This window comes from Chlamydotis macqueenii, chromosome 2 (genome assembly GCF_036417535.1).
Source record: "Chlamydotis macqueenii isolate bChlMac1 chromosome 2, bChlMac1.mat, whole genome shotgun sequence".
In the NCBI taxonomy this organism is placed as follows: domain Eukaryota; kingdom Metazoa; phylum Chordata; class Aves; order Otidiformes; family Otididae; genus Chlamydotis; species Chlamydotis macqueenii.
In genome coordinates, this window is record NC_141557.1 from 17,799,352 (window position 1) to 17,824,020 (window position 24,669).

Here is a 24,669-nt window from a genome sequence, read left to right on the forward strand (position 1 = left end):
AATTAATTGGGTAATCCTGGTCTAGAGAAAGAAAGCACTGAAACATTTCAGGCCATCTGCCACAGTTTCATTTAGAGTCAGTACATTCTGGCAGCAGAGGTAGTATTGAGCCTACCGGCTGCCACATGATATTATTTTCCTAAGTAAATGCTTTTCTATGTGGGAATTGAAGCCCAGGATATTGGCCAAAAGCCCAGGACTACGTCCTTTGGGTGACATAGACATATTTAGGAGAGTGGGGGCAAAAATGGCAGACATGTGGGCTGAGAGAGATTGAAGAAGCTGCTGTGCTTCACCGGCATGGTTTCTACAGGAGAATGAAGTTATTTTTTAAAAAAAATATTATTTGTTGAATCAAATCATGGTGCAAAACTTAATCTGCTTTTTTTTCACTGTTATTGTACTGACATGTTTCAAGGCAGACGTTTTCTGGGAATCTAACAAATTCTGCATGTAGGGAAGGGAACAGCATGCAGCAAAAGGCCCACTTCTCCTTGGAAAATCAGCTGGAAAACCAAAATGCATCCACATATGCATGAACATGCTAATGTATTTACATAATATTGTGCATCCAGCAAAAAGTTTCTCAGAAAGACTTGAATGCTAGTAATGATGTCTTATCCTAATATACAGTGATACAGATTAAGATCGGTGCAGAACCAGAATAAAGTCTGTAGCAGTAAAATTGCCTCCTGAGGTTTGCCAGGGAATAGAAAACATCTTTGATTCTTCCAAACTAGAAAAACTATGTAAAAAAAAAAAGACTGACACGTAGAGTCAAACATTTCAAAGTTGATCTCAAAGTGGAATTTTTCAGATTATTAAAACGGGAAGGTCTGAAAACCTCCCAGGCACAGAATTTTCTGAACAAGGGCAACAGCTCTCTTTGCCATGCAATCTGACACGGTAATTTTATCCACAGTTGCTTGTTGAAATATTAACTGCTTGTGTCTAGAATATCTCATTGATTTGCATTGAACCATTTGTATGAGCAGCTGAGGCATTTGGCTAGCTATCAACCAAGAAAATATCACTTCAAATGCAGCATGGTGTGAGCGGGCATGTGGTAGCTCACTGTGAAGGCTGCAGAGGCAAGGCACCGTTGGAAAAACTGTTTTCATTTCCCCATTTGAATGTAGACACATTTTAACTACTCCTTTGCCCAGTGGTCAAGTACACTGTGGCAGTAAGACTTGATCCAAGTTTGATTCCCTTTTGGGTCGTCCTGTGTTTATATGACGGAGAATAGTTACAATGTCCTCCCAAGGGCCAACATCCATTTCTACCTATTCTTCCGTAACTTGCATGTGGTCTGGCATAGATTAAGGCTTTCAACAGCAAGAATCACTATACTTATATTTTGTTTGCTTCTCAGGCTTTCCAGAAGGTTATTCCAAGAATCCGTCATTCCCATTCCGATCAGAGCTCACCGGGATGTTCAGTTGACTGCCCTCTCTAAGGTCCTGTCAGCATTAAGTCTCTTACAATTACAGTGAATTTTAGTGGCACAATTTTAAAACTGTATAATCATTAATGAATTGGAGCCAAGAGGCTACAGAAACATTGTCCTGGAAGCTCAGTGCACCAAAAGCCTTGCTCAAGTTTTTTGTCATGGTTGAATCACATTCTTGCAAAGAATACTTATCTGGTGAAAAGTATGGCTGCTGCACTCCATCCCTCACTCTCCCTAGCTAAAAGATGAAGAGAAAAAGAAACATAACACAGAGAGGTCATGTGGTTTATATCAGCCTCTCCCACCTTCTGGTTACCAAAACTCCCATTCCCTACTGTTGTCCCAGGGATAAGCCTTCCTTAAAGTGACAAAAAGTATGCAGCAATGGGCTGCTGAGATCCAAGCTAGGCGCGTAGGATGGGCGCAGGATTCACCCACATAGCCAGGCTGCTCTCAAGAGAACAAGGGAATCCCTCTGCAGTTCTAAAAGACTACTCTGCCCACCAAAAATCTGACAATAATTCATTTTCTCTTTTTGCTTTTACAATGCATTAGACCATGACAGCAGCATAAATCTCACTAAAAATGCTTAGAGGTTTTGCTGAGGGGTGTCACAAAACCTATTTACTGTACATAACGAAATGCGATATCTTCTGTTTTGCCAGCTCCTGAAACCCATGTAAATACTAGATATCAGTTTCTGTTCCTTAAACAACAAAGATCTGGGGAAAAAAATATTTGTAAACCAGAACAGAAGTTGACAGTGCCTGTTCATTTACTAGTGCAGTGCAGCTTTGCGTGAGACTTCATAAACTGCGGCTCATCTTTGTCATTTGGACAAATGCATTTAGATGTTTGCTTTTAACCTCAATGTGTTTTAAGCTATTATTACCCTTGCCAAAACAGTGTCCCAGTAGTCATGCTACCACTTGTGGAGCGAGAGATGAAAAGACTTTCTAAGGTCACCAGCTATCTGTCAAGTATGTTTAGAGCTGGGGAATTACAGACACGGAAGAGAGACTTTGCATGCTGACACAGCAATCAGCCAGCGCAGTGATTCAGCAGACGTGAAGAACAGACACATGCACTCTCTGAAGACAATGGCTGAAGTCGATACAGGCACCTCACCGACTACGGCAAATTTTTGTTATCAGTACAGTAAAAGTACAAAGAGAACTAGCATTGAACAATTTAATGTTCAAAAGCATAATAGACAAAATGAGCAAATAATGAGTTTTATAGCCTCAGTGCCATTGTTTTTTAAAAGCAAAACAACATTTAGAGAGATTCCCTAAAAGACAAAAAACAACAAACTAAACCTTATCGGATCTCTATAATATTAACAGTGAGCAATACTTCCATGCAACACAAAATAATATTTTGTTTTTCAGATTAACTTTACTGTGCACATTATTAGATAATTAATTTTGCCCTTCACATTGGGCACCAGATACAGGTGAAAATATTTTAGTTAATACTGTGCAGTTTGCCAGAGTGCATTGACTGGCATTCAATCAGATATATAATTTCTGCCTAAATTGTAGAGTCTAGTAAATCAGCCCTATTAATGCGAGTTCCATAGATAACCCATGGATAAAAGCAGAGGCCTTGAAGAGCCTTGAGAAAGTTCAGGACTTCAGCTACTTGGACAGAATCTTGGCCTAAAGGCTTCAAATACACATCTCCACTGATTAGAAAGGTACTTAAGCATTTATTTTAGGGAAGCTGCTTCACTATATGTCAATTAATAACTTACATTAGGAGGCCTAAGCCAAACACTCTGTAATGTATTTAAGACAAGTTGCTTTTTACTTTGACTCTTAAGTCATAAAGTCACATGAATAGATCAAAACCTCATTTTCCTTTTCAATCATCAAATTTCTATTCCCCATGCTGAGAGAGAATGGGTAATACTATAATGGCCCAAAAGATCATAACTCAAAGAATAAATATTTTTTTTTTCAAAAAATGGAACTGGCAGTGCTACAAAGCCTAAATATGAAAAATATTAACTCAAAAAAACCCAGAGTGTTCATCTTTGAACTCTTCTTATTTTTGCCCTCAGTTACAGAATCATAGAATGGCTTGGGTTGGAACGGACCTTTAAAGATCATCTAGTTCCCAGTGCCATGGGCAGGGAAGTTATCCATGTTAGATACTTGGAAATGAGATACAGAGCTTAGAATCTGAGCATCAGTATGACCCTGTTATGGATCCAAGGTGAAAGGCATCTACTTAAGATAAAAGCAACACAAAAATACAATTTTTTTTTCTCATTTTAAAATAATCAAATTTCTCTTAAAATTGTGCCCAGTTAACCCAAAAAGCTTCACAGGAAAACTACCTACTGTTTCACTTAACTTCAGAATTTGCTGTAAGTACTCTGCACAGTTCAATGCAGGACATGACACAGCCATTTAAGATAATGCCTTTTGGGCTAATTCCATTAACAAGCACCTAGGAAATAATGTGAAGAGATCGATCCGATCTGTTCCACTGCCCAGCACCATCTGCCCTTGCCCAACTGCAATAGCTGTCTTGGGCTGTCTCTAGGCAATTCTGCTACGGAACAAGTGATCAGACACTTCCTCTCGGTATCCTGCTGTGCTTTGAGATGGGCACTCTTCTTTCTTCCGCCATGTTTCAGTAGTTTCTTTCAACATATAAAATATCCCCTAGGGTAATCTAGTACATCAAGTCACCTATTAATGCTTCAGTCCTAATACTGAAAGGGATTTCCTGCAACAGAGATGCTGTTCACAATGTCAGATAAGCTTGCCATCCAAAGTCATAACTGTCTGGCACTACGCTTTCTAGAAAAAGGACCAATCTACTTGTATGTGGGCACACTGCCATCTTAACAGACGGGCATGAATGAAGGCATTCATGAGCCTGTGTACACTACGGGCATCACATACCGCTGTTCAAAACATGATTCACAGCTCAGAGCATCTGCTGAAATATTAGTGAATGCACAACTCATTATCCAATCCTGTACTACCAACAAATATTTCCGGTGCAACTACACAAAGCATTTTAGAGGTATGATAACAGCTGAATATATACTTAGGCTAATTATGTAAGAACACTTCCTTCCATCTCCATCCATTTTTTTTTAAAACCACATGTGCTTTTTAAGCCATAAAATTTTATTCTAATAGGCCTATGGACACAAAGTACCATCAAGCCCTGTTCTCCTTGCAAATCTCACCATTTTAAAGCAGAGTTGTGCTGGATCATTAGTTCAATGCCTCTATAAAACACACAATTGCTGCACAAAACCACAGCAGGCTTCATTCTTGCCTCTGAACTGGAACTGAATCAACTCCCCAGTACACAGTGTTGGAGCCACTCTGCTGCTGCGGGCAATGCATTTCAGATAAGATGTATGTCAAAGTCAAAATACTTATGGCCATTTAAGATCTTTTGGGCTTCTTCATAAAAGAAGACAAGTTTTTCCTAGCTGCCCACATGAAGTCTAGCTTGAAATTCTGCCTATTGAAATCCTCTTTCCCCTCCCACTACACTTTCAACTGTAGATAGGTTTTCTCCATTGCCTGTCTTAAAATATATATTAAATCCTTGGTTGTCTTTCAGCAAAGATATGTCTTGCCTGTAAAGACTTTTTGAAGTCCACGATGCAGTATAGCTGCATAACCACCAGCACCAGTGTGAAATACAGACTTCTGGACCTTGATTCATCAGAATGCTTTGCTATCGCTAAGTTTTATTATACTTTGGATTCATCCCCATCAGGCAGTAGCAGCAGATCTCTGAAGCTCTTTATGGAACATATTTTTTACAGTAGAGCTCAAAAAGCCTCCTGAGAGATTTATTTGGTTATTAAGCAAAGAGAACCTTCAAGATCATTCCAGTTTGACACAAGGCTGCATACTTAGAATGCTTTTTTATTGATATATCTTCAATTATTTTCCCTCTTATTTTTCCCTGTTCATAAGGCAGATCTCGGCTAACGCTTGACAGGGCACCTCTGAATAGGTTATTCTGAGGAAAGTAAATGTCCATGGGACTTCCAAGATGCCATCATGTCTTTCCTTCAGTTTGAAGAGAAAAAGCGTTATGTCATACATCCTACCAGCTATGGAAATATTAATCTGTAAGTGACTTGAACACACAGCCTGAAAATGCATTTATTTGCCACAGGAGTTACTAATGATTCACCTTCACTGTTCCTATTTATGTTGCCCTAATGAATAGTATTCTAAAGTCAAGTAATAAAACATTAATGCATAATCCACAATGTCTTTAAAAAGAGACATGCCTGCACTCTGTAAACAGACTTGTTCACAACAAATGAAGTGTTATGCCCAACAAGGCCCACGCAGTAGAGAAGGGCATTTCAGGTTTTTTTTTTCCTGATAATGGCTAAAACTTTGACAGAAAGCAATTTCTTAGTTTATGAGAAACATAGGTTGGCGATTTGGTTGAATCGGTTTTAAATGCCAAGGGGTTTACGGTTACCCAAGGATGAATTCAAAACCAACAAGAGAAAGGGGATACAAAGAAAGACAACACACTAAGCCTGTATCCTCTCTGGGGAAAGAAAAGCTTAAGAACTAGTATTACCAAAAGAATCATATCCCTGCCCAGGCTGCTATGGAATCATCTGGGGAATTGAGAAGAAACAGAAATCACCTTGAAACCAAGCTACATCAAGAGATGGGTTATCACATACTGTATCCATCTCCAAACACAGAAATTAATGTCTAGCTTTTCACTGTAATAGAGTAAACTATTTATCTTTAACTGTAAACTTCTCAAATACAAAGAGAGATTTCAATGGCACTGGCCAGGGAGTGATGATCCTAAAAAAGTGAAACACGGTTATTCAGGAGGTCTCCCAGCCTAAGGGGCTATAAGCACTGAGTTTCTGGACATGGCAAATCCATCTTCGTAGGGGCAAATGTTTGCCCAGGAAAGGTGTCTTCCTGACTACTGTGAGTTACTGGATGCTTCTGTAGCATCCAGTACAGGACAGGGAGAAGCTCTGAAGCTCGGAAGTTCCCTTGAGACCCTGACAAGGTATAGCACAATGAATAAAATATCTAACACTGAGAAACCTAAGACTGAAAAAAACCCATTCTATATAATAGCTCTAGTCACATCCCATCTTAAGAGAGAAGAGAAAATAAAAGTCTGAATTGTAAAATACTCTTTCATTGTTCTCATTCAAATATATTTCTGCTCGACCACCACCATAAAGCAAAAGAAGCAAATAAATACTTTTCAGGGAATACAAACAGGAATGGGTTTGGTTAGCCCAAAAGATCTTCTTATCCATCTGCTTTGATGTGCCAGTTATTTCTCCGTCTTTGGTATGTATGTATCCCTCCTACACGTATCGGCTCACTTCTGACAGCCTCACATTCTTTAAAACAGTCACCCTAACAGCAGCCTGAACAACCTCAGGAGTCAATCCTCGAGGACTTGAGAGCTGGCTGATCTCAGCAGTTCAAACTTCAAGGATGTCAGAAGTTTCCACTGAAATCAACACATTACCACAGAAGGTTTAAAATCTGTTTGAACAAGATTTTTAAACATGTAAACAACTCTTGTGTTTGAAAATTTAAAGTCCACCAGAATCCATGCAGCTAACTGCGCAGGCGAAAAAATGTTTTTCCTGACTCATGTAGGTCACCCACCGCGCAGCCTTGAGGCACGGAATTAATGTACAGTCATTGATCTGATTTTAAAGATACTTACGAGCAAGCTAGAGAGTTAGGAGCCTTTGACTTCACTAAAAGGCAACTACCCAAATATTTAAAAAATATCTGTCTCCTCATCCTCAAAAAGAGCTGCAAGTGCTAAGAGAAGTGTAGATCACATGGATGCTCTGCACTCTTTCACTTGATGTTTCCTCTTCCTAAACACACAAAGGCCTTGGATTACTTTCCAGCTAAATATTGAAATATATGTGAAAAAGTGGGTTTCCTGATTAAGCAAACGGGCAGGTTTTGAGTGGAGATTATTAGACATGCTCCGCCAGTAGCAACACTAAAAGCAAAGATGAGCAGGTGGGACATTCAGGGCTTCAGCCACATGCATGCTACGGATGAGAAAAGAAGCAGAAATAAAGTGTAGAGGAGAAGCTGAGCTCCTTAACCAGTCAATGCTTCTATTTTCATGGTTTGCATTACATTAAAAAAAATGTAATTCAAAATTACTAGAAGTAATTTCATCAGAACATTTCAAAAATTCTTAAAACTAATGCAAATTAAAGGCCAAAATCAAAGGAAGCTGTAAAGTCAAAATATCTTTTGAAATATTTGCTTATTTCACAAGTTAACTTTTATAATCCAACTATTTCTTCCACCTGTTCATAAACATTTTTTTTTCAGTGTGATCTCCCACTTGGGTAGATGACAACAGTCAACTGAATGTCCTAGTTTACCTATTTCATATGTGAAAAAAACCCCAAACCCTTCTTATTGGATGCACTGCTATCACCTTATCTAAAAAAAGATGTGGTCACTTAAGAAGCAGAAAGAGAAACATTTTAAGGAGCTGAAATACATCTAATGAAAAAGATAGACATCTATTCAGCCCAGTCATTTGCCAAATACTTGATGTGCTTTAACAACAGGGTTAAGAATATGCTAGTTTCATTTAATGATAAAGAAGTGCACTACACAATACAGTATTTTATTAAAAACAAGGAAAATCTAACAACTCATTTTAAGACCATGTCTGTGATTTTAAGAAAAAGGAACCTTTTAAAAACATAATGGTAAAGTAGTCTATATCAAAATAAATCTTGCAAGAGCTGCAGCTAAATCAAGACATAATAGACTAAATTATTCAGAGCAACTTGCCAAGTGTACTTAATGCAAGACACAGGTCATAAAACACTCACACAGACTTTTGCACTTCTTTACAATATAGCTGAAATCCCTACAAATACACAGTGCAGAGAGGGGGTTTTATGTGAGGAGTTTCAGATACTGACTTCAACCTGGGGAAAAAAAAAATAATATGCAGCTGTTTAGAGTTCCAAGAATACCTTAGCTCCTGGTCTTAATCTAACAAAGCCAATGAAGTATTTAATACTAAGTTTGTGAGAAAAAAACTACCTGATGGTTGAGGTTCCTCAGGAATACCTCCTTCCTGTCTGCATGCTCTCTCTGAAGATGTGAGGCAGGTTCACAAACCAAGGTAGGAATTTGATTGACACCAACTTTTAAGATGGTTACTTGAAAAAGACAATAGGGACAGAGCAGGCCTTTGAAATATTCTGTTAAACCACAGCAAAGAGTAGGACACAGAACCGGCTGTTACTCTCTGCAGGAAAGTTTTTGTCGGTATTTATTTTGACAACCAGTAATTTAGAAAACCCCTCTCCAAAAAAATACCAGCCGGACATGTCAATCCAGCCAATGTTGATTAGTTTACTGCAGACATCACTGCTGGAACTATTGACTTTTCATTTCCAGCTTATGTACCTATAGCAACAACAGCAGTGGGGACCAGCAAAGGTCATGGCGTGACAAACCTGCAAAGGTTGTCAATGTCCAAGTGGAGACCAGTGATGAGTGGTGTTCCTCAGGGGTCAGTATTGGGACCAGCACTGTTTAACATCTTTGTCGGCGACGTGGACAGTGGGATAGAGTGCACCCTCAGCAAGTTCACTGACAACACCAAGCTGTGTGGTGCAGTCGACATGCTGGAGGGAAGGGATGCCACTCTCCTTCACCACATTCAACTAGTATGATTTGATACCATAATCCCTATAATTCTATAGGGAATAGAAATCTGGAGTGGAGCTTCTACACATCTGAGCTAGGGAAGACAAGTGAAACACTAAAGTCCAAGAGAGGCAGCCTAAGCTGCCTCTATATTCAATGGGGAGCATCATAGGCAGAGGGCAACTTGCATTGTCCTTCTACAGGCACCTAAGGCAAGTTAGGAGTGCTGTCCTCCAGAGATGCCTACTTTTCTCCATAGGCTATAAAGGGAGCCTAAGGGTAAAACATGATGTTCAAAGTTAAAACATTTTAAAAACCCTCTGCACTGCAAATTACCGCTCCAAAGTTTTACTCACAGTTCTCAGTACTCACTCCTTCTCAAATGAGAAAGACTTTTCTACAGTTCACATGCAGCTAGTAACCTGGCAGACCATGTAAAGCCCATCCTTCAACTCTGAAATACTATAGTGGTGTCGTGGTTTTGTTAGTGAGGGGGGGCCTAAGGTGGTAGCTTCTGTAGGAAACTGCTAGAAGTCGCTCCCCTTTCTTCAGTGGACTCGGCCGGGCCTAGGGTGGACCTGCTGCTGGCCAAGGCCGAGCCAATTGGTAGCAGAATGTCCCGTGATAATGCCTCTGCAATAACGTATTTAAGAATGGGAAAACAGAAAAAAAGAGAGAGAAGAGAAGATGTGAAGAAGCTGAGCGGGGGCAGAGGCGCAGAGGGGGAGGCGCAGGCCTCATCGGCCTTGCAGGCCCCACCCTCTGGCCTCTTGCCAGGCAGCCGACTGGGCCCGACTCGGTCCAGCCCGGCTGCAAGAAGTGGAAAGGAGATGAGAAGTGAATAAGATGTAAAAAAGATCCTGAGAGACATCTACCAGCCTGTTGTGAGGATTGGCTGCAGACGCCAAGGTCAGTTCAGAAGGAGGGGGAGGAGTAATGCGGCTCCTGGCCAAGATTCCCCTGCAGCCTGTGGTGATGACCATGGTGGAGCAGGTTGTCCCCCTGCAGCCCATGGAGGTCCACGGAGGAGCAGAGATCCACTTGGAGCCCGTGAAGGACCCCGTACCGAGGGAGGTGGATGCCTGAAGGCAGCTGTGGCCCGTGGAGGGCCCACTGGGACAGCTGTTCTAGAGGGACTGCATCCGTGGAAGAGATGACCCATGCCGGAGCAGTTCCACGAAGGACTGTGGCCCGTGGGAGGGACCCCACGCTGGAGCAGGGGAGGAATGTGAGGAGTTCTTCCCCCAACCACGAAGCAGCTGCGTAAAACAACGTATGATGAACTGACCACAACCCCCATTCCCTCTTCCCCCTCTGTGCCGCTCGGTGGGGGAAGGTAGTAGAGATAATGTTAAGCTTGGGAAGAGGGAGGGGTGGATGGAGGTTATCTTGTTCTCTGTCTCATTATCCTGCTGTTTGTAGTAATAAAGAATAGTTTTCCCCAAGTCGAGTCTGTTTTGCCTGTGACGGTAACTTCAAGGATTTCTCCCTGTCCTTATCTCAAACCTCGAGCCGTTTTTCTTATATTTTCTCTCCCTGTTCTCTTGGAGGGTGGGGGGAAGTGAGAGAGAGACTGCGTAGTCTGGTCCCGATCGGGGCTGAACTACGACAAGTGGAGAACAAGGTGGAAAAGGCTTCTGAACTACTTAGCCTAATTTAATATTTACTAGCATTTTAAACTTGGAATCTCAAAGAAAGAAAAAACTTTAGGAGAATCCAACTGATGAAAGATGTTCTGAATGGACAGGTGCCAGTTCCACTACAGAAGAAAACTGCAAAAGTCTTAAAACAAAAAGCAATGATCTCAGACTAGCCATGCTCAATGCAAGCTGCCAAGAAGTGATCTCAAATTGTCAAGAAGTGATCTCAAGCAATACAGCTGGATGAACTCAGAAAAGTCTGAGAAGAAGAATTCTTTAGAGACCTCAGGAGGAATAGTTCTTCAATAGTACAAGAACTCAAGTACTCAACTCTGAAAGACTTTCAAAAGCTTCAACACGTGTAGGTGGCAACCAACGAAAGAGAACAACAAATCAGAACAGAAATCTCCCCTTGGAAATGCTGCACAGAAGTGGAAAGTAGGAGGGACAGATCTTGGAGCAGATCTTCAGGAAATTGAGTATGAACTTGAAAAACATTAGAGAGTCTGTGGAAGTCACTGAGCAGTAGGTGAGATGTTTGAAGTACAATGGTCCAGGAAAGAGAGGAGTCAGATGAAAGGGGAGTTGCAAAATGTGAAATCATTGGCTGGGGGAAGGGAGATAAATTCTCCTCCTTTGGAAAACAAATATTCGTGACACTTCAGTGATTTGTTTTGCTGCTTGTCACCTGAAAAATCAGCAACAGTAAAATCCCTAAGGGATAACAGGCATATCTCGTCTTCCAAATGTCTCATTTGCTAACCTTTGCATACATTCTGGTTTTCCATAAAAGTGCATTGGCAAATGCACAAGTAAACATATTGATGAATTGTTAATGGTCTGACATGGGCAATTTCTTTTTCAAAAAGAAACAGAAAAACCACAAAAACATTTGAAATGTAAGGCTGCATTTGATGGGCATATCTTTGATCTTCAACATCTTTTTTCAGTTGTCATAAAAACGTCAGTCCTCTCTCTCACATGGTATGAAGTCTTTTCAGGTCATAAAAATTTGAACTCAAATACCCAGAACAGCATTAAGACTTGCAGTTTGCTTTGCTGAATTATGCTTTCTCGGTAACATAGACTTTGGATTTTTGTGATTAAAATTGCCTTTTATTTCAAACATGTAAAACAACTGTATAAAAATAAATTGTGGATAAGGAAAAGAAACTAAGAAGAGTATTTTTACATTATTTTGAAAATTTAGTGGCATTAGACAAAACAACACACTTGTCTTCGGTGCAGGTTTCTGAGGAAAGCTCTTGACAGTTAATGCTTTAACCTGGAAAACAACCAACTTCAAGCTATGTTTTTTCCAGTGATAACAGTTGAGGTCCATATGCTACTCACTGCTCACACCTAAAAATAACTTAAGTGTTCACTGGAGCAGGTATCAGAAGCCAGGTCTCCCCCTTCTATCCAAAAGGTAACCTAACCGACAGGTAAAATATCTCCCTCATTACACCGTAGAGTTAGATTAATATTTGTATCCATTTACTACTTCTTAACGAAGTAATGTGAAATGGAACAATAGCAGCACAAGAGGCTGCTCACTTCTCATGCTAGAGCATCTTAGAGTTAATGCGCTAAAACTTTCTTCAAGGTGGTACGAGTTTGTATCTTCTCTGAGACAGAGAGGGGAACTGAACCCGAGTGTCACATCCAGAACAAAAATATGAACAAGTGGGATACTAGATAAAAAAATTACATATAATAGGCTGGGTTTTTTTGCCACCTATACTTGTTAAGAAAGTAAGGCTTGCATAGTTCACCTGAAGATAGGGTTCAAATCTGCAACCCTTTGTGAAGGAAGGCAGATCGTAAACCACAAATCCCTCTCTCTTTGGAACATCCAACCCTTTAAGCTAGCTAAAGCAGTCGTGCTGGCTTCTGCACCTCTGACTCCGAATGCACAGCTCTCTAAGGCAGAGTACCTTACTTGACCTCAAGGCACCAAAATTAGGCACTGCAATCAGAGTTGCAATGCCTAGCCCAATGGTAAGTCCTTAAAAGACTTGCTGTGATAAAAACCAAAGTCATGTGAGGAAACACGTTCCCTGCTAATGACCTAACTATTCAACCATCTTTGATCTCCTCCTCTCAGAGACACTGACCAAAATAGCTATAACCAGTACCTGCTGGTTCACTCCTGTTGCTGCAGCTGTAAAAATAAAGCATTAGAAATATCAGTCTTCCAGGGCAAGATCTCTCATTTGCAGTCCTGACACATCTCACTTGCATGGTCCACAAAATGTGTTCATTAACAGATCAACAAAACAGCAGAAGGAGGCTTCCTTCAAATGTTCCACTCCTTTCTGAGCACAGGGGGAGCTCCCCAAACATTTCATCGATTTATCAAACAAAAGGCCCACCCTCTACCAGGAGAGACATATTCTACCACATTAGGTTGCTAGGCAGTCCTCTGCATTTAACAACAATTATTTATTTATAAGAACTTCCTTCTCCATTCTCCCTGCAAAGCTGCTTGGAGTGTTGGATAAACAACTGTACAATAAAAATAGTATAAAAATAGAAGGACAAAATATTTAAGAGGAAAATAAGCAGTTGCTACCAGAACTAAGAAAGAAATGTTAAACGGAAACCAAAATAACCAAACTCCAGGGGGCCAGGGAGAAACACATCATTTTTTAAAAAGAGAAGTCAGGCTGGTAAGATAGGTAGAAAGACAGATAGCAATGACATAAAACACCCAACCGGTGAGACCCCACATCTGAGACTGGCCAAAACAAACACTTCAAAACCCACATTTAGATGAGGAGCTAAGAGTACTCAGAAGGCCATGACCTTCTTTTTCTTCAAGGTTCTTGAACACTTACTATATATACCACAACTATTTATGATTTAAAACAAATCCATTCAGGCAAATTTTGACAGGATTGCTTGTGACATGTCTGAGAAAAATGCATTACTTTAGACGGTCTAAGGAAATGAACCTAGCAGATTCACTATATCATGCTACAAAATTTGATCTACTTTATGAAAGACACACATGGAGGGATAAAACTCATTTATTTGAACTTGTCTAGGTAACTATAAAATCTCAAGAATGTCTGCCATGTTCTCTAGAGCAACAGAGCACTCAGATAATGTTTAGCAACAGGGATTTCTATGTCCTCTATTTTTTTTCTCTCTCTTTCACTCTGAATGGTTTCAGTTTTCTTTTTTTTCCTGTTCTCTAACTAGACTAAACATCACTTGAAGTCAGATGAAAGTTCCAAACTTTTTTTTTCATTTGCTGAAAATAACAGTGAATTACTTTTCCCAATTTTAGTGTCTTCTCAATAATTCATTCTCCATCAATTTGCTTGTTTGTTTCATCTGATCCATATCTAGGGTCTTGTCATTAATATAAACAATAACACACGTTAATTATGGGATTAAAAATTATTCACTATCTAGTATGAAATTAATTTCATGTCTACAAATTCTTGATCACCTCTGATGTCTGCTATACACATTGGAGACTCAAACCAGAAATGAGTGCCTTTCACAATTCTGTCATTTGATATGAAAGGCTTTTGATGTTATCAGGTTAGCCCAGTTTATAGACACTTAAGGAAAGCCTAATATAGGAGAGGTTTCTTTTCCAAATGCAGTAAGCACTGAAGGCACTTACCCTAAACAGAGAAGATATCCTGCCCAAGAAATTAAGTGCTCCTTATTAATTGTTACTCCCATAACCAACAGCAGCAACTATAGCCCACAGAAAGTCATCTCAGCTCGGGGTCAAAACAGATCAAGTTTCTTTTCCTGTAAGCCTAGTGGCGTGGCATGTCTTTTGGTTCCAGAAAAGTTACATAAGGAGCAGCTAAAAATTAAATTTATATATTTTTTTAATATTCTTGGGGGCATCTCAAATTAGCAGACACCTTATTGCTACCAATATCATTGGCAAATGACTTAATGTTACTAAATCTATTAATCTTGCTGAAGATTTACATTGTAGGTATTTAGGGTATGTTCTGTTTCAGCTATCTTCCAAAATTCCTGGGTCTTCATAAAATGGGGCATATGACTGTCTAACAGAGCCTTATGTTGAGTTAGTGGTTAATACAGATGTTCCTTAAGGTTTTAAAGGACTTGTTATGACAGCATTTTGCCTTCTCTTCATGTAGCAACGACTGGTGATTACTTGAACACAGAGTGCCTGCTACTACGACAGTAATTTACCTGGACTATGATTTCAAAGATGTAAATATGCCTCTCGGCTTGGAAAGTAGATACAAGGTTAATAAATACGGATACAATAGCTGACTAAATAACCCAGCACACAGACTTTCACTGATTAGTTCTTTATAGATTTCAAGGCAAAGCCATCAATAAAGACAGAAAAAAGGATGAGCTGACTCCATGGGCCAGGAAGCTCTGCCAGAGTTTCAAAACAACATTTCAATGGTTCAGCATGCTGGTGATTTCAGATTAGGAGTTTGAGGGTGAGCTGAACATTGAGAACACTTGTTCTGCACCCTAATATATGCTACATTTGAGAGCATTAGGCTAGTTAACAAATTAAGCAAGATTAGTAGATTTAACAACATATTACTGGAATATATAATATTATTTTGTACTCTGACTAATGTGACAACTTGCACACTTGGATTGACACAGAAGAAGAGACCTGAATATTAAATCATAGCTCCAAGGTTTTAAAACAGTGGTTATTTTAACTATTTAGTATATAAAAAAATCACAAATTTAAAAGGAAGATAAAACTCCGAACAAGATATAATACTTGAAGGAGAAGTGGAAAGAACCTCCTCATGACAACAAAACTTCCTTTACTTTTCTTCCTGAATTTCATTATAGTCTGTGTAAGTAGCAGCATACGCTATACAAAACACACCTGCTAGATATACACGGAACAGGATTAAACACTGATTTCAGTGAAAATGACCAAAAAGGTTTTGATCATACAGGAAAAGCAGTATTAATATGCATTTAACAGAAAAAAAAAAAAGTCAAACAAAGAACTACTAAGATTTCCCCTTATCAAAAAAAGGGGAAATCTTCACCAAGCTTTGTACACACAGCGTGAAGTAGAACCAAACCTCTTTGTAACGTGCTATCAGACAGCAAATGCCCACAGCAGTGACGTGCTGCTGCCGGAACGAAGCCCAGCCACGTAACACAACTTCTTATAACATAACTTTTCTCCATCACAAAGCACCGAGATTTCAGCACACCAAGGAACACGCTCTGCCTTCACAGCGGACCTGCCCATGTGCACCAGCCCAACGCACTGAGAATTTGTCAGAATCAATGTGTATGGACACTACGACTTTGATTCGCATTTTCCAGTGGATCGGGCCCTTCAGCAGTTTTACATCCCTGATTAGTTTGAGAGAATTCAAAGACCCTTATCTGTAATAGCATGCAACGTGAGGCAGCTCAGTGATCTGAAGCCGGTCTGTTCTCAACCCACATTGGCAGAGCTGCACCAGTTTACATGGAATGCTTGAACACATTCACCAGGACAGTCTGTACCTTATGAGCTCAGGTCAATCCCCTAAAAATGGACAAATCTGAGCTACAAATTAATAGTGCCATGACTATTCAGTAGAAGACTGAAATATTCATTTTAGTAAAATTGGAACATCTTCCTGCTCTTGCCCCTTGACACTGCAAGCATTCAAGTTGGGTGTAGCTCTGTAAGAAATTAGTAGAGTACTTCTGAAATACAGTCCATGTGGGACTGGAATTAGGCTTTTTTTCTGTTAGTATTTTTACGGCTTAGTCTTTTCAAGTCTAAATCAAATACCCTCAGATAATTCTCACAGAGTGAGAGTCTAGCAGTATAGAAACAGTTACACGGTACCAGACCTTTGAGATGAAGAAAAAATCACCATCAAATATGTCCTTGCTCACACCTTTAATAAAATATTTTTAAACACTTTAATTGTTATTATTAGTAAGTCATTTGTGATATGATTCTTACTCATTGATCAGGACCCTGCTGTGCACGGTACAGCTATGCCAAGCATCTCTGTACCAAAGAGTTCATAATTTAAATATGAGATGAGAAACTACACATCAATAAAGAGGAAGCATGAGGAAAGAATAAAATATTTATCTCTACAATTACGTAAGTGGTGGTTTAGGAAAGGAGAAAAAAGCTTGTAAGGAGTACTGAGAAATAACTGTATGCAAGCAAAGAACAAGCACTGAATGTACAATCTGTGGTTTTACCAGCATCTCCTATAACATGTAATCATGACAAGGAGAGAAAAGTCAGCCCTATATCAGGGTACAAGATGTCACTTTTGTCTTGCTTTCATTTCTATACTGTTTGGTTGTTCAATTCTGGATTAGTTTTCCTGTTGCTATATTAGATTTTTTGTTGTGTTTTAATTCTCAGGGGCAAAGTTCTTGATTCTTTTTTCTCACTATCGTTTCCTTTTCTCTTTATGTTGCTTTTACTAACTAAGCAATATGCAATAAGGCTTTAGCACCACGGCTTATTTAAAAGATTAATATTGAACAATAATGAGAATTGTGAATGATCAAAATAATTTATTTTAAGTTTGGTAAGAGGACTGTGTAAATATGTTATTTTCTTCCACTTGCAACTTTTGTGTGATGAAAGGAAGTCTCATTCTGTCCTCTTATTTTCTATGTTTTTTGTCCATATATATTACTTCGGGATTGCCTAAATCTTTTTTTCAGCTTTCAAATCCTTCCATCTATTTTTGGATGTTTGTAAGATTTGTAAGAGTTTTGACTGAATTGACATATGCAGAACTTACTGAACTGTATCATGCCACTACAAGAAATCTACTTTGGATTCAGATTTCAAAGAGAGATCAGCACATGAATGCTGTATATTGGCTGTGAAGGACATAATATTCCTTAACAGCTTACTCAAAACTTGCATATATTTGCAGATCCATGCTTAGTCCACAAATGCAGGGGAATGAGAAATCAAACCGTTTATATAAAACACTGTTTGCTGAAAATATTATTGCTTTTTCTATGTGGTCCTAGTATACAAAGTTGTATGCAATAAAGGTTTCTATCACATCGGAAAAACCTGTTTTTTTTGTAAAGACTAATTGCTTCCTCTAGTGAACATCTTCTATTCCATTCCTAGTACTAATGTTACTTCAAAGGACAGAAATCTCATCTCTCCCCACTTGATGTGATGTAGAGTTAGATCCAGGCACTACTCTTTCAAATGTCTCATTTTCAGAAATCACTCTGGCTAGTTTCATGGTGAACTTTTTACCTGCTGGCCCCTAACTTCATTTTTTAACCCTAGCAAAGTAAAATTTTGAATATTTCTGACGGGTGACTCTATTATTATCAATAATAGAGGAAATACAACATATCTTATACACTAATACTTCTTGATGGGTTTGGATAATTTTATATTGCAACTTACATTTTATGTTGTAAACTTGTCTCTGCTCTAATAAGTATTTATATTTCTTTTTCCAGTTCCTTTCTATAAGTAGAAAGCTAATTTTTTATTTACATCAGATGAGATGTTTCTTTAGGGTAAAAGCATTGATTTAAATCCCACTAATCGCTATCCCAGAGTTTAGAAATGAGATGTTTGAAAGTGCTACACAGAAATGAAAACTTTCCACTGTCACTATTATAATTCTGTAAGATTTTTCCAGTGCAAAGATTTCACTGGTTATCATATAATTTTGCCTGTAAACTGAAAACTGCTTAAAAATGTCTAGCAGTCAGTATTAAAAAACATAAAGATACCACTCTCTGCATCTTGCCGGTTGTCAGCATGTAGAATGATTGAATAAGGGCAGTCTCATCTCTGATGGATGACATCTCCCTTCTTAAGGATCTCTTCCAAAACCAGAAACTTTTCTCTTTCTCCACTGTAATGCATTGAATTTCTCACCTCTCCTAATAATTAACCATTAAGCATCCTCCATGATGTGACACTTAAACTCTAAGAGATGGTTAGGATGTACCTAATGCATTCATACACAAAAGAAGAGGGACTGAGAAGAGAAGCCGCGTGAGAAAAAAAAAGCATATTTCAGCTCTTGTATTATTCACAGTGAACAGGCTTTCAGATGGAGATTCTGTCTTTTCCTTTTCCTCTGTGTCGATGCAGAGTACGCTGTCAAGTGATATGGAAGTTGATAGGTAAGATACCATGTTTTATCATTCAGCTGCACATATTATACCAGTCTGTGTCTTACCTTTAAGATCTCAATCTCGTGCTCCAAGGCATGGTGAGTTATCATACCGCCCGTTTCACTCTGGCAGCATGGGTTTAGAATTGCACTCAATTTCCTATCAGAAACAGCTTGGTAGTATCAGATTATTTAAGTCAAGTCTTCCTTACACATGAACTGCTTCTGCTTTCATTTTGCTTCTGATTCTTGTTGATGCAGATCACAACAACCCTGAACTAAGGAAGGAGGCAACAACTGAGTCTAGCAAGTTTACCAAAATTTAACAAGCTACAGGCCTTTCACTTGACTACAGTTGGCTCTCAAGTATGAATAAACAATGAGAAAAGACATTTGGTGGAAAAACATGAACACGTCCCTAGCTTTCACTGAAAGACACTTGATGAGTGAAAATTAATGACTGAAATTTGTCTCCCACCAATATGCAGTCTCTCAGGTGCTACCCTAATTAGCAAAGGTAAATCACTGACGTCAGGACTATGCTCTACTGAGAATATGTCAAATGTTGACTACAAGTTTCAGTATTTTCTTTTCTGGCACAGTACAATCCTGGCTTATCTTTACTATCAAAAACTTTTGTCTTCAGTTTTACAGTCTAATAAAAATGTAGTATATTGTTTTTCATTATCTTTCCAGCAAAAGTTCTATTACATTTATATTTTGAACTAACATATGAGAGAGCCTTTTTCATGTGTTGATTTCTTCATAAACTTAAGTCACTACTGTAAAACTTGAACACATTCTAAAACATCGTGCATATCAACTCAGTTCACTTGCCCAGTGGTCAGTGTGACCATCAAAACATGTTTGGCCAATAAAAGTATTCCTGTCCTTTTTAGCTTACATGTCACTGGGATCCAAGTAGAGTTATATAAAATAAAGTAATCATTCATTATGACTTTTTTCCTGTTTGTTACTCTAATTCAGCAGAAACAGATTTTTTTTTTTTCTACCAGGTACTGTTCAGTAAATCCTTGGCTTGCCTATGGCACTGCTCTGGTATCCCACTCAAGTCCTAGCCAAGCCTGTAATGGTTTGGCTTTAGAGAGCAGAGCAAAGAGGATGAATTATTATAGCATGGTTCCAGGAACTAGTAAGGAACATACCATGAGCATTTCCAGGACTATTTTCCTCTATATGAATTTACCCACATTTCACCCTTTGATAATTTTTGTCTGTCAACGCTTTCTATGATCAGAAATGAGCTCCTGACTTTTACTTTTCAAATGTAGCAGATTTTTAACTTGTGCACATGTTATTACTCACACTGTATTACAAAAGTTTAAAACCCCTGGCTAAATATTGTGCATTGTTTTTCAGGATTGTGGTCTGGTTTTCTAATACTACTTTGAAAATCAGATATTAATGTAAGTGTATTCATGAGAGTTACTTCAGTGGAATTATGAGTAAAGACGAAAGACCACAAGATCTTGCCCTGTTCCCCTTACCACAAGATTAATTTCACTGAATGAAAGGCTGACAAGACTGTACCACAGAAGTCCCTGCAAGGCAACAGTGCAAGACAGTCATTTAAAAGAAAAAGGTCAATGAAAACCCAATGTGGCAGCTGGTTCAGGTCACCGACTGCTGTTCTTTTCTCTCCAGGTCTCAAGCTCTCCACGCACACATATTCTTGGCTATTCAGTAAACCTAGATTCTGACAAATGTGTCCTTCAAACTCAGTTCTCAAAAAAGCTTTCAAAGTACCAAAAATAACACTGCCCTCATACAATCCTGTACTGCATCTTTGGATGCACGGAAGGAGGAGATTGGGTTTTGTCTCTGTATCACAAACAGTGTCACAAGCATGAGCGTGGGGGTCCACGACATAGAAGAATAGTAACATCAGTACCTGTACCGTCACTGACCTATCTACAGTCTGTTATTTATAAACCCTGCTATATATTCCAACAACACCACATATGTCATCACGATTCAAAACCTACAATCTTATGACTTTATTATGTGCCTGCACACTCCCCGGTTGGGTAGTCTCTATTCTTGCAGGTTTTTAAGACCTATCTAGATAAAGCCCTTAGTAACCTTGTCTTATAGCTAGTCTTCTAATTGACCCACCTTTGGGCAGGAGGTTGGACTAGAGGCCTCCTGAGGTCCCTTCCAGTCTGAGATACCCCATGAACACAGCACACACACAAACACACAGAACAATCTCATCACCAAATTCCATTTTTATAATTTCCAATAACTTATGAGGTCACAGCTGTACTGAGTTTCCAATATCCCAATCGTTTGTCATCTAAACCGAGATATCAATATCAAATTAAGACACAGTTCTTTAGCTACTGTTAAACAAGAACAATAAAATGATGAGTGTTCATTGTAAAAGCTTTAAAAACTATTCTAGGAGTAAAGAAGATGTAGTTATATGCTGAAAAAGAATCAAGCTAAACTGTCTGGGGTATCAGAGCAGGCTTGCAGCGCTAAATGTGTTGAAGAAAGCAAAATCTTTCAGTTGTCCTCAGTGAACATCAACATGTAAGGAATCACAGTGATTGAATTCTTGCAATGCATCCTTTACAGGCATATTTGAGGGACAAATCCATGAAAGTACTATGCATTATTCCATTTTCACATTCATTAATGCCAAAACCAGAGCTTTCCAGAGACCTCAGAAATGAACCTCAGAAATGAGAGCTGCCCAAAATCTATGAATTTGTAACAGACAAAGCTCATCTGCCTGCTTATAATGCAGGAAAGATCAGTGTGTTGTCATCAATACAGCAGAATTCGAATAATAAATTTTGGTGGAGACCATCATTTGCACTTCCCATTTGGTTAGAAGGGCATTGGAACAGCTGTTTTTCTCACCAAAAGCAGCTGGCTGGTCATATTATTTTTCAATTAATGATGCTACACTATGAATAGATCACTGCATGTAGACAGGAAAACAATGACAATTAGTAAAAGAAATTAAGCGATGTAACAAAGTAGGTTTGGGCTTCCATTTAATTGGAGGGTAGGGAAAGTCAGAAACACAATAAAGCCCTTCTAGACACGGTGAAATTTGTATGCTGAAGGCTCTCAAAACAATCCAAGACAGACTGGAGCAAGAATTATGAAAGTGTTGAGGAACAGAGAGTAAAGATGCGAAAGACTTAAAGCAGTGTTGTGAAAATGCAGGGGGATTTTAATTTTTAAATAAGAATGTAATTTTGCACTGAATCCTTAAATAAGCAGAGAATGGAGTTATCTAGAACTGAAAAGCTGTCATTTTATCTGTTTACATTGTACATGCACTAAGGCAAGCTGTGTAATTCTGCACTTAGTTAAGTGTGAAAGTTTTACCTTCCAAATCGTGTTAGAAGAGATGATACAAAAAGGAAAACACTCTTATGTTAAAGAAGAATACCTTACTCCAGTGATGCTTGTCTGGCCCAAACTGCTGAACTCCATTCCTTCTTTTAACTTGCATTTCATACTAGCTGTGGAAAACATAGCCTAATTGGGGTGCGTAAGAGGCGAGATCTATATTAATTAGTCTAAAAGCTCTAATGTACTCGTCTATTGTAAAATGAGGACCAAATCAAATAGTTGTAATGACTCTGCCTCTGTGAGCATGTTACTAAGAGTTTAATCACATCACTGAGTTACAGAATATTCTTGATTCTTCTCAGAAACAAATAAAACCATGAAATAACAAGAAGAAGTAAATAAACAGTGGATATGACCCAGGAAAAAGAATATCTGCTTCGCAGGTATGTGATTATAACCAATATGATATAATTGATAATCCATGCTCTACGCCTTGCTATGAATGAACATGTGTGTGAATGTCAGCTGGTGCAAACGAGACTCTCTGTTTAGAGCTCAGGTTTTCTTTCTTTCTCATGCCATCCTGCTCTCCTTTGTGCTCCTTTTCCAGACATTAAGCAGGTGAGCACACAGCCTTCACACATTTATTGTTCCACTGTCTTGCCCTGGATCAGAAACTGATGAAACCTTTCTTGCAGTGAATTGGGGGACAGGGATATTGAAATCCTGATATTTCTGTATCAATCACAATCTTATTTGTTTTTTACAAAACTATATTCTTGCTGTTGGTGAAATCAGGATCCATTTATCTGTCTGAACATTACTATGATCTCCCACTACCACACTCTCTACATCCCTCCCCTAAGACCTTAAAAAGAGAAATGATAAAATTTCTCTCTTTTTGGTTTCAGTTTGTAGGAGTAACAGCCTGATTAGTAATTACCTGTGTAAGAAAGAAAGAAAGCTCCAGCAAAGAGTGTGGGATCATAAAACTGCTATAATAGAGAAGTCAGGTCGCACACTTTGCATATTAGATTATAACAAAATGGATTCTCAGTGCACAGTTTTATACAGTACGAGAATGAGAGAAGGATAAGCTCCAGCTAAGTATCTACATTCCAACTAGGAGACAGGATAATCAGAAATTTTCAGCAAAAGATTTTTCCTCAGAATACATCAAATTGTCATTTAACATCATTAATGTCAGTAAAAAGAAGGGCGAAATGTTTAAACATCAGTGAAAAGCTGAGGGGATGCTTTGGTTATAAAACCCCTCTCTCCCAGCTCCATTTCCTTTCCTCTCTTCTCCCTCTGCATTTAAAGGTCCTGGACGGCCACCTCTTATATCTAACAGTATGGTTCTTCTTCACATTATCTGCTGAGAGAGGCGTCTTCTTCCACTGACAGTATCTCAGTATTCCTGACACTGAGCACCTGAAGCCTGAAGACACTCAGCCAGCTAAGGACATTCGTCCTTTGTGAAACACAACAATCAGAGGATCAAGAGCTGGGAAAGACACTGAAGAATCAGTGACAGGTGAGCAGACTGCAGACACAGCAAGAGCTACGATGAGGCTTCTAGCATACTTTGGAGTTGAGGCTGTACAAACACTGGCTGGTTCTTATGGATCCTCTGCCTGGAGAAGCCACTATATGGCTCCAGGGTTCTCTAGGAAAGCAAAGAGGAGCCAGCCATGGAAAGGAAACCCTTCGCATTGTGCTGTATGCTAAGAATTTCTGTGAATGCTTCACACCATTCTACATCAACCAAGGAAGTAGTGCACAGGCTTTCTGTTCTGCCCACTGGAAAAGAATATGAAGGAAGCTCTGAAAACCCCAGGGAAAGGTACTGTGAGTTGTAACAAGCATCTGTACAATACAGGAGAAAACAAGACTTCTTTCTTCCCGACACCTACAAAGTGAAAGATGAAAAAACACATAAAACTATTCTAGAAATGCACACATTTGTTCTTTAGAAATTGAGGGCTCACATAATTTAAAAAATAATGTATAAAAATTCCATTGGGATTTGTGTTTGTTACAGTATTCTTCACACCTCATTCTACTACAGTTTATTTGCTACTTGTTCTGTAACTGCTAAGGAGTTTTGTTTCCCTGCTAGTCTCTCAGTAACTACATAACGGTCTGTAAAAGCACAGAAGAATCTGGCTACTGAGGAAAAGAGAATGTAAACATATTTTAAAATCATCCACCTCTCCATCTTTATTTCTGTCTACTGATCTGTACACTTTCTATAAATTTCATTCAATCTACACTTTGATGTCTTGCTTTATCTAGTCATTATATTTGGTTTATGTGGCACTTAACAAACTCAAGTTTTCTGGGATTTTTGAAAAGAGAAAAGATCTATATTTCTATGAGTTTTGTGATATATTTCTCATGTGACTCTGAAA

General features: G+C 38.9%; 1 protein-coding gene across 1 annotated transcript in view; it reads right to left on the reverse strand.

Annotated features, from left to right (window-relative positions):
* Positions 1-24,669, reverse strand: part of GPR158 (G protein-coupled receptor 158) — a 199,330-nt gene that overhangs the window by 60,687 nt on the left and 113,974 nt on the right. The gene's annotated exons all lie outside the window — the stretch shown is intronic.